The sequence below is a fragment of the Perognathus longimembris genome, chromosome 11 (assembly GCF_023159225.1).
Source record: "Perognathus longimembris pacificus isolate PPM17 chromosome 11, ASM2315922v1, whole genome shotgun sequence".
Classification (NCBI taxonomy): domain Eukaryota; kingdom Metazoa; phylum Chordata; class Mammalia; order Rodentia; family Heteromyidae; genus Perognathus; species Perognathus longimembris.
In genome coordinates, this window is record NC_063171.1 from 9,175,954 (window position 1) to 9,187,101 (window position 11,148).

Consider the following 11,148-nt stretch of genomic DNA (forward strand, 5'->3'; position numbering starts at 1 on the left):
TGTGACTTAGTTATATTCTTGGTTAGATTAAATGTCTTCATTCTGAGTCTCATAATGAACTTTTATTTTAAAATATTAATGTAATTTGTACCTGCATATTTGCACTGGGTTTTATGATGGAGTCTTGACTTCATTTTGAAAACAGCAAACCCATGGTTTTTTTCATCTCCTCAAAAGAGGCAAAATATGCATAAATATCTATCGGTAAGAAATTCCCCTTTATCTCTAGGCATTGTTGCCTCACACCTCAAATTCAATCTACAGTATTCCGAAGTCTTAGGATCATAGTTCAAAGTCAGACCTTGCACAAAAGTTCATAAGACATTGTGTCCAACCGAACTATACAAAAGCTGGAAGCAGAGATGTGGCTCAAGTAGTAGAGACCATCCTTGAACAAAAAACTCAGGGACAATACTTAGGCCTTGAGTTCAAAGCCCAGGACTGGCAAAAAATAAAACCCCCTTTTCAAAGGATACAGACATATTATTATTGAGCAACATAGAACAGGACAAATAATTAAGAAAATCGATTTGGCTCTATTTATGAAAGGATGGAGGAAGAGAAATGAACATTTACTTTCACTAAAGTTCCTAGAGAATGTTTATGTGTATAAGAAATTTTCAGATTTCTGGGCCTTTGTTGAGGAAGTTTCTTCCAGTGCCAAGGAGTCCTAGAGTTTCTCCTATTTCTTCTTGTAGAGTTTTCAGGGTGTCTGATTTTATTTCCAGGTCTTTGATCCATTTGGAGTTGATTTTGGTGCAGGGTGATATATAGGGGTCTAGATTTAGTTTGTTACAGGTGTTGACCCAGTTTTGCCAGCACCATTTGTTGAAGAGGCTGTTTTTTTTCCAACCTATATTTTTAGCTTCTTTGTCAAAGATTAGGTAGTTGTGGGTCTGTGGGTTCATTTCTGGATCTTCAGTTCTGTTCCATTGGTCCTCAGGCCTGTTCTTGTGCCAGTTCCAAGCTGTTTTTATTACTATAGCTTTGTAGTACAATTTAAAGTTTGGTATTGATATTCCTCCTGCACTGTTCTTTATACTTATGATTGCTTTTGCTATTCGAGGTTTTTTTTTTATTGTTCCATATGAATTTCTGAATTGCTTCCCCTAACTCATTGAAGAATGATGTTGGGATATTGATGGGTATTGAATTGAATTTGTAGATAGATTTTGGTAATATTTCCATTTTCACAATGTTAATCATCCCAATCCAGGAGCATGGGAGGTTTTCCATTTCCTTAGTTTTGCCTTAATTTCCCTTTTTAGGTTTTTAAAGTTCTCATCATAGACTTCTTTACTTCTTAGGTTAAGGTTATTTCTAGTTATTTTATGCTATTTGAGGCTATTACAAAGGATATTGATTTTCTGATTTCAGCCTTGCTCTTCAGGTTGTTAGCATATATAAAAGCCATTGATTTTTGAGGATTTATTATATATCATGCTACTTTGCCAAAGTTTTGGATCAGCTCTTGTAGCTTGGGAGTAGACGCTATGGGGTTCTTTAGGTATAGGACCATGTCATCTGTGAAGAGAGAAAGTTTAATTTCATCTTTTCCTATTTGGATCCCCTTTATGTTCTCTTCTTGCCTAATTTCTCTGACTAGGAATTCTAATACTATGTGGAAGAGGAGAGAGCGGACATCACTGTCTTGCTCCTGATTTTAAAGGGAATGGCTGTAGCTTTTCACTGTTTAGAATTATGCTTGCTGTTGGTTTGTCAAAGACTGCCCTTATTATATTCAGGAATGTTCCCCAGAATCCCAGTTTTTCCAGAGCTTTTATCATAAATGGGTGCTGAATTTTATCGATCACCTTTTCCACATCTAGTGAAATAACCATGTGATTCTTGCTCAGGCTGATGTGATGGATTATATTAACTGACTTGTGTATATTGAATCAACTTTGCATCCCTGGAATGAACCCAGTTTGATCATGGTGTATGATTTTTTTGATGACTTGTTGAAGTCAGTTGGCCAGAATTTTGTTGAGGAGCTTTGCATCCAACAAATCAAAGAAAGGCTGGACAAGTGGGACTGTATCAAACTGCAGAATTTCTGCAGGGCAGAGGATATAGCTCCGAAAGTAACTAGAAAGCCCACAGATTGGGAAAAGATCTTCACCAGCCATACAACAAAGACCTGATATCTAAAATATACACAGAACTCAAAAAGTTAAATTCCTCCAAAACAAACAATCAAAGAACCAACAGCCCTCTCAACAAATGGGCTAAAGACCTAAAAAGAGACTTCTCTGAAGAGGAAATGAGAATGGCCAAGAGTCACATGAAAAAGTGCTCTACATCACTGGCTATAAAAGAAATGCAAATCAAAGCAACATTGAGATACCACTTCACCCCAGTAAGAATGTTTATTATCATTAAATCTAATAATAACAAATTCTGGAGAGGATGTGGCCAAAAGGGAACTCTACTACATTTTTGGTAGGAATGCAAACTTGCTCAACCCCTCTGGAAAGCAGTGTGGAGTTTCCTAAGAAGGCTAAACACAGAGCTCCCCTACAACCCAGCAGCCCCACTTTTGGGAATCTACCCAAAAGACTAAAAGCAAGACCACACACTAAAGCCACCAGCACAACTATGTTCAACGCAGCACAATTTGTCATTGCTAAAACATGGAACCAACCGAGATATCCCTCAGCAGATGAGTGGATTAAAAGAATGTGGTTCATATACAGAATGGAATTCTATGCCTCCACAGAAGGAATGACACTACCCCATTCGTAAGGAAATGGAAGGACTTGGAAAAAAATCATACTAAGTGAAGTGACCCAGACCCAAAAAAACATAAACCTTATTGTGTCCCTCATAGGGAATAGCTAGTACAGGAATAGGGTCATGGTAGAAGACAAATTACCCCCAACAACTACACCCATATGACCACATAAGAAGATGCCAAGTGAAATGAACTCCATGTTACTGAAACAGAGTTATATACCACTGTTGTAATTATTCTCAATATGCCACGTGAACTCACAATACTTTTTTTTCTCTTTTTCCTTGTCAGTTTGTTTGACTGAGTGGTTTGTCTAGTTTTGTTTCTCTTGTATTCCCTTCCTTTGGCTGTACCCTCGCTACCACTGTACTACATCCAAGTACCTTGGATATTGTCTGATACAGGTAATAGAACTGGGGAAGGGAGAGGGAATACCAAAATCGAGAGACAAAGAACAAAAAGACAAACCATTCTAAAAGCAACACCTAGAAACCATTTAGTGTAAACCAATTGCACAACTCTTGGGGGGAGAGGGAAAGGGGGAAGGGGAAAGGGGAAATGAGGGAGGAGGTAATAAGTAGAACAAGAAATGTACTCACTGCCTTTCATATGAATCTGTAACCCCTCTGTATCACATTTTGACAATAAAAAATTGAAAGAAAAAAAAAGAAATTCTCAATTTTCTGCAGAAAATTTTCAGAAAAGCATTAGCACTAGTGTCATTGAGCCACTGATGAGATGTGTGACATTGGGTCAAGAAGAGTTCTTTCAATTAAAGGTCCAGGCATCAGGTGCTGAGCATGCATGTCGCTTTTTGCCTCCTTGATGGGATAATGGCTGAAGTCTTAAGGAAGAGGACCTATAAAACAACTTTATTTCTTGCTTTGTCTGCATTGGAATTTGAGGTTTGTTTTGAAGCAGAAGATTAAGCTGTGTAATTATGTCAAATTTTATCTACTTATTTGCTCCTTCCATACTGAGTTTTTCTAGGTGCATGTTCACTTTCATTTGAAGAAGGTCTGGCTCTGATGCCTTGCTCTGATAGTCTACAATTCTGGTGGAAGCTACAGTGGGAGAAATGAACAAGGTGATGGGGGAGATTAATCATACCAGGAAAACATTTAAAATGGAACTCTGGACCAGTGTGGACTAAATGTTCTAAGAAGTTCAGAGACATTAAGGGCATTTTAAAACAGAGAATCTAGCTCCAGATAACTAACCCTCAAACTCCATAATACGAATTATGTGCTAATATAATTGCAGTTCTAATCTGCTTGACACTTTAATTTAATGAATTAATTATGACATTAGTGAGGGTTGTTTTTAAAGTACCATCTAAATAATTTACTAATTTATTTACTTGCAGACAGATAGTCTTGGATTTACCTTGCAGGAAAAAAATAGCACTTTGGTACAAGCATGCACCAATCAAAGTGTGTCTTCATCCTAGCTAAAATCTGTAATCAGGGAGAAAATACTGGAATCCCAGTCCTTATATTCTTATGTGTCCTGATGGGGAGAATGCTGGTGCCATATGAGAACATCCTCATTTCTGTAACTTGTATTTGAGTGATCTGTTTGTTCAGGTTGACTCTAATGTTAAAAGAGCAATATAAGAAGGAAGAGAGCTGGGCACAGGTAGCTCACCCCTGTAATCCTAGATACTCAGGAGACTGAGATATGAGGGTTACAGTTCAAAGTCAGCCAAGGCAGGAAAGTCTATGATACTCTTATCTCCAATTTACTACCAGAAGTGGCACTGTGACTTAAAGTGGTAGAGTGATAGCCATTAGCAAAAGAGCTTAAGGACAGTACTTACACCCTGAGTTCAAGGCCCAGGATCGTGAAAAAAAAATGTGATCCTCTTCTAGGGGTATCCTATACATATACTAATTATTACAAATGAGGTAAACCATGGAGTCTAGATTTCTTTGAGTCTAGTTTACTTCACTTAATATGAATTTTCCCAAGTCTTTCCATTTCCTTAGGAAAGGGGAAACATCATTCTTTGATAGAAGCATAGAATTCCAGTGTGTGTGTGTGTGTGTGTGTGTGTGTGTGTGTGTGTGTGTGTGTGTGTGTATCACTTGGTCCATTCATCTACTGAGGGGCATCTGGGTTGGTTCCATATCTTAGCTATGGTAAATAGTGATGCAATGAACATAGTTGAGCTGGTAGCTTTAGTGTGGCCTTGTTTATGCTTGTTTGGCTAAATGCCCAGGCGTGGGATTGCTGGATCAGAGGATTCTATGTTTATTCTTTTGAGAAACCTCCATACTGCTTTCCAGAGGTGTTACATCACTTTATGTTCCCAACAGCAGTGTAGTAGAGTTCTCTTTTGGCTATATCCCTACCAGCATCTACTATTATTTTTCTTGATAATCATCATTCTTACTGGGTGAGGTGGAATCTCAATGTGGTTTTGATTTGCATTTCTTTTATGGCCAGAGATCTTGAACATTTATTCATGTGTCTATTGGCTATTCTATTTCCTCTCCACTGAAGTCTCTTTTTAATTCTTAGCCCACTTATTAATGGGGTGGTTGTTTCTTTGAGGATTTTTTTACTGGGGGGGGGCTTAATTTTTTGAGCTCTAGGTATGTGTTTTATATGAGGCCCTTGTCCACTGTAGAGCTAGTGAAAATCTTCTCCCAAACCATGGGCTTTCTATTTGTCTTGCCAGCTATGTCCTTTGCCACTCAAATCTCTTCAGTTTAATGCAATCCCATTTATCCAGCCTATCTTTGATTTATGGTGACATGAACTCCAAGATATTGAAACAATAGATTTATTGCTGTTGTTGTTGTTGTTGTTGTTGATGATGATGATGATGATGGTGTTTTATTTCTTTTTTTAAAAATTTTTTCTTGTTTATCCCCTGATGTCATTGGATGGTTTTTTGTTTGTTTGTGTTTTGTTTGTTCTGGTATCTTGTGTCTTGAATATAAGTTTATGATTTGGGGAAGGGAAAGGGAATAAGAAAATGGTTAGAAAAAGGACAAAGTGTGAACTAAATGTGAAATCACCTCTTGGGTGGTGGTTCTCTAGTGTTGTCACATCTCATTACAGTAATATGACTTTGAAAATGACTTTGGCAGACCATTTATACTTTGTCTTTAGATGCTAGCTTCTAAAGAATAGCTCACAAAGATATCCTTTTCCTAGCACCAACTTTCTATAACTGAAATATTGGCAGGACTACTGACAAGCTGAGAGTTTAAATAGTGGAAAGCAGAATCTGAGAATGTGTCTGCACTCACAAATCAGAATAATTAATATAAATTTAGGAGTAATAAGCAATTCATTCCACAATTATTCATGTTCTCTCATGTGCCGGGTAGGGTTCCTGGCTAGGGCTCTGGGTCTTATTCTTTAATTTAAAAAGAAGACAATTTTAAAATATAGGCATATATATATATATATATATATATATATATATAAGGCTTAGGAAATAAAGAGGGAACCATTTTGTAGAATCATAATTGGGAGAGGCTCATTAAGAAATGAGGGAGGCAACATATATGTGGACACGTGAAGAATTCAAGGCCGCAGCTGAAGCAAGAGGTAATGTGAGGTGTGAGCCCTGAAGGGAGAGGGGAAGACATAAGTCAATTACATGATGCCGATTATGACTTTTACATTCATATATAGATATACAAAAATATTTTTATCCACATTATGCTTCAGTAGCATATTTGAACATTTTTTATTTTAGTTCTGTTGATTTATTTTGCCTTTGATTCCCCAGTAAGATCTGCAATTAGATGTGTAGACTCCCTGACACCCTGAAAGTCTCTCTCAGCCTGCAAAATTTAATCAGCTTCATCTGTCATTGTATCTTGTTGCTCATGTTAAACATTCTCTAAATAATCCATCAGCCCTGTCTCCATCCTCTCCCACTTGGCCCTGGCCATGTTCCACCTCCCATTGATTAGAGAGGACACTCCCTTCCTTTAGGACTAGCAGTTAAGCTGGCCTAGAGTGTCACACACTGTATCCTGGTGAAAGAATGTGTTCCTGGCCAACATGTCTCCACAGCTCATTGATCTCCCTCTAGAGAAAGACTGATGTGTCTCCTTAATGAGTTTTCTTTTGAATGATTTAAACTTGATGCTGAGCTGAATAAAGGCTTATTTGGAGAATTTGGCTTATCGTAGGGGTCATCTTGAGAATTGCTATTTCCACCTTTGCATAGGGAGATACAAACCTCTCCTTGCAAGTAGCTACCATCACGTGCGGTGGAATTAGACACCAATTTTACCTCAGAAAGCTTGGATTCAAGGGTAGTGAGGACATGTTCATACTAATGTAGTCAGGTATCACCTCTGCCCCATCCTTGGGACACACCAGCAGACTAAAGCCCTCTGGCTATTTGGAAGGAAGTAGGAATGTTCACTAAGGAGTAATCCAGAAGAGTATAGAATTCTGGCTGTGATAGTTGGTGGGAATGAGCTGGGTGATCACAGATTGGTGTGACCTGGAGGGAAAGCCAGCAACCTGTTTGAGAAGTAATACCCGCTACTTTGCTGAGAAGTCTCACATCCAATGAGAGTCATTAACTCAAAGATGTTTCTAGCAAAATAGGAATCAAGGAGGAGCAGAACTTAGCAGAAGTCTTCTATGGCCTATTAAGCCAAAGAAGAAATACTTGATTAAATATTCCATCAGGGTAATAGGATGTTGGGGTAGAAATTAACAGCTCACATTAATGAGACAGGGGAGAAAGTTTAAAAAGATAAGCAGGAAATATCTTAAATGATATTAAAGATTTAGTATTTTGCTTTGTATGTTTATATTATGTTGTTGATATTTCCTTATCCTATAATATGGGCATTAGGGATGGGTTGCCTTACTACCATTTCGAAAATGATTGACATTGAAAATTAAGTTATTGTCATTAACTCCTTTTCTAACAAATTTTGAATACTCATGGTAAATAGGTATTGGCTTCTTTTAAATTAAAAGTAAGAAGACATAGGAGTTTGTGAGAATCCCAAACTTCTGAGTTTTAATTTATTATGAAAACATGATGAAAATTAGGCTTTCAATTTAGGGGAAAAGAAGTAAGTGTAAGCTTTCAGTGCTCAGTCAAGCTCTTCCTGCTTAAACATCCCCAGACCTGGAATCAAAAGCCTGTACCGGGCTGGGGATATGGCCTAGTGGCAAGAGTGCCTGCCTCATATATATGAGGCCCTGGGTTCGATTCCCCAGCACCACATATACAGAAAATGGCCAGAAGTGGCGCTGTGGCTCAAGTGGCAGAGTGCTGGCCTTGAGCAAAAAGAAGCCAGGGACAGTGCTCAGGCCCAGAGTCCAAGCCCAGGACTGGCCAAAAAAAAAAAAAAAAAGCCTGTACCACCATCAAGGGCATGCTTTAAAGTATTTGAATTATCATATTATCTTTACACAATGCATTTTTCAACTATAAAGCCCATCAGAAAGAAAGTACACTCATAGCAGACCTTAATTTTATTTGATAGGATTATTATTCTTAAAAATTAACCTCTAGGGTTCATATTCTTAGGTCGAGGAGGCAGACATTTTTGAAATGCTTCCTGAAATTCCACTGCACTCTTCTAAGTGTCTGTGGGAGTTAAATAAGATGAAACAAAGTAGAAAGAAAAGTTTGTTTCATCAATTATAAACCTTTCTTATGCGCACAGATAACTTCAATGTTTTCATTGTAAAAGTCTTAAATTCATGTGCTGTTATAATGGTAAATACTCAACTCTATTCTGAGTTCAAATACGCATTTATTTTCTGTTACCTCTGACAAAGTTTCCCATTTTTTTCATTTTGCAAAGACTGGACATGACAAGTGTTAAGAGCCACAGCTTATGTTTATGACTCAGAATTGAAATTCATTTCTGATAATATAAGTATTACCTTGTCATACTGCTATACTTTTAAGAACCTCAGTTTGTCTGTCTGTAAAATAGAGGTGAAAACAAACATTGCACAGTTCCTAGAGTGAATTATTTAAGACACCAACTGCAAACCTTTACCTGCTTCTAATACACAGAAACTTCTCTTTGAGCACTAGTTTCAGATATTATCAATTGAATATTAATCTTATTCCAAACTCAATAAACTTGTTAGTAGAAAGATTTAACCCTAAAATTCATATAAACCAGATCCTGCAATTTTTTTCTGAAAAAAATGAAGGTACTACCAAATATAAACTCTTGACTTCGGGAAATTATTTAGTGAACTTTAGTTTTCTAATCTGTACAACTGAAATAATAACCTAGAAAACAAGGTATTGGGAGCAGTGAATGGTTTTAGGAGAAAAAAATGATATGTCAATGGCTTATTGAAGATGTTCAATGTTTTGAGTGGCATCAGTAATGCTTACTAATAATAATTGTTATTAACATACAGTAAGGAAGAACTAGAGAGAGAACTTGGGAAAGGAGAAAAGTGAGAGATTAGGAAAGATAATAATGTCTCAAATGGTAGGTATAAATCATATAGAAACTAGAATAACCACTTGAAATAACCTCTCTGCTAAGAGGCTCATACTTTCTTATGCCAGCAACATTATTCATCATTTAATATTTACGACTAAACCAGAGCCATGCTTACTGCAGAGCCCTATCCAGCCTTCATTGGGGTTCCATAAATCACAGAAATCTGCTGTTTTGTTTTCATTACCAACTCAATTCCTGATGATCATTTCTGTTAAGTTGTGACTTTAAATACTGTAAGCTTTAGATTTATAACAGAGTGTTTTATATATATATATGAATTTTGTTATATATATGGATTTTTTCTTTAAAATACATCTGATCCTCTTAGATGAGTATTAAGCAAACTATTGATAGAACATGAAAACCTAAAACCTTGGAGTTTGCTGAATCTATCTAAAATAGAAGGTCAGTAAGGAACTAGAAAAATAGGTATTGGTGGAAAATTAGAAATAATGGTGAAAGGGAAATAGTTCTTTAAAAAATGGATAAGCAGATGAAGGATTTGGAATATTTTCCCCTAGATTTGTACCAGAAAAAATCAATTCCATAGGTTGTTTGTAGTCTTTACTCACTCAACTTAGTGTGAATGTTCATATGTATTTTCTTATTCTGTGCTGTGCCAGATGCTTTGTGTGTAGTGTTATAAACCATATTCTCTTATGAACTTGGGATAGGCTGCCTGACCTGGGTTTGGGTAACGGAATTAGTGGTTGATTGAACTATGAATTCATTGACACTCACTCCAGAATCATAGGGATGCATCGAATCCCTTTTCCAATAAATGGATTTTCTTATGTTTGGGTTAATGCTGATCATGCATTAACTAGAAGAATTTTATTTCTCTGATGCCATATCATCAGTTTTATTCATTGTGTTGGACATTCTTGAACCTTTCTAGTTCATTTACTTCTGGTTTTGTCATGCCTTTGTCACATTGTATTCAGCTATGTCCTTTCTGGTACTAGGTTGTGTACAACAGATTATACTTCTCAACTGGTCATCTCTTCTCAGTCAGTAGGCACAGCCTCTTACCCTTCTACTCTGGAAGACATTCTCTAAGCTCAATTATTTAAAAAATCAGTGTTGGATAACCTGAGATGCATTCACTCAGGAATGGATATCCTAAGGCAAATCTTGGGAAACAGGTCAAGAATGCTTTCATTCTAATTTTCATTTTCTTACATAATTGTTCCCCACATGTTGTCTCCTGCTTTCTCTAGACCTTAAGCAGCATGTCTCCATTTTTACTCTCAGGTTAGCATTTGTCTACATACATTGCACAATTCATGCAACATGTAACTGGAATTGCTTCAAAAATCAAATCTCTGTCCTGGTGAAGGTGGAGGTGACATTATAATAGGTACATATCACCAGTAAACATGGACAATGAACATGTAAACAGAATTAGGCCAAGGAAGTAGTTTGTTTTCATGTCTTTCCATGTAATTATAGAAAACAATATACTTGAAGAAAGTGAGAGTAAAGTGTTTGAAATGTGAAAAGGGAGAACGTTCTAGACAGAGTAAGTAGCAAATACAGACATGGAGGGAGGAACAACACATGTAGCAAAGGAGCTCAAACTGATGGTACAGTGCAAGCTGGAGGAGAGGCAGAAGATGAGTTCTCAGAGGGAGACTGGGCTAATGGATTGAGTAGGGCCACCAGAAGGAAGTTATATAGGGAGAACACATAAAACACTGTAGTGCTCAGGCAGGGGGACGCTGAATATTGACCTTTTATTTGGGATCTTATAGGAGCTGCCAGCATGCACATTGCAGTCTGGTCAGCATTAGGGACAAATGCCTGCCCCCTGGAACCAGAAGAAACAAACACAGCCACTGCAAGCAATTCTTTGGAGAAGTTTGAAAATGTGAAGATTTAGCTTTTCCATCAGAAAAAAGAATTCCAAGCTTTTCCAAATAAGTGAAGAAAACCCATGTGACC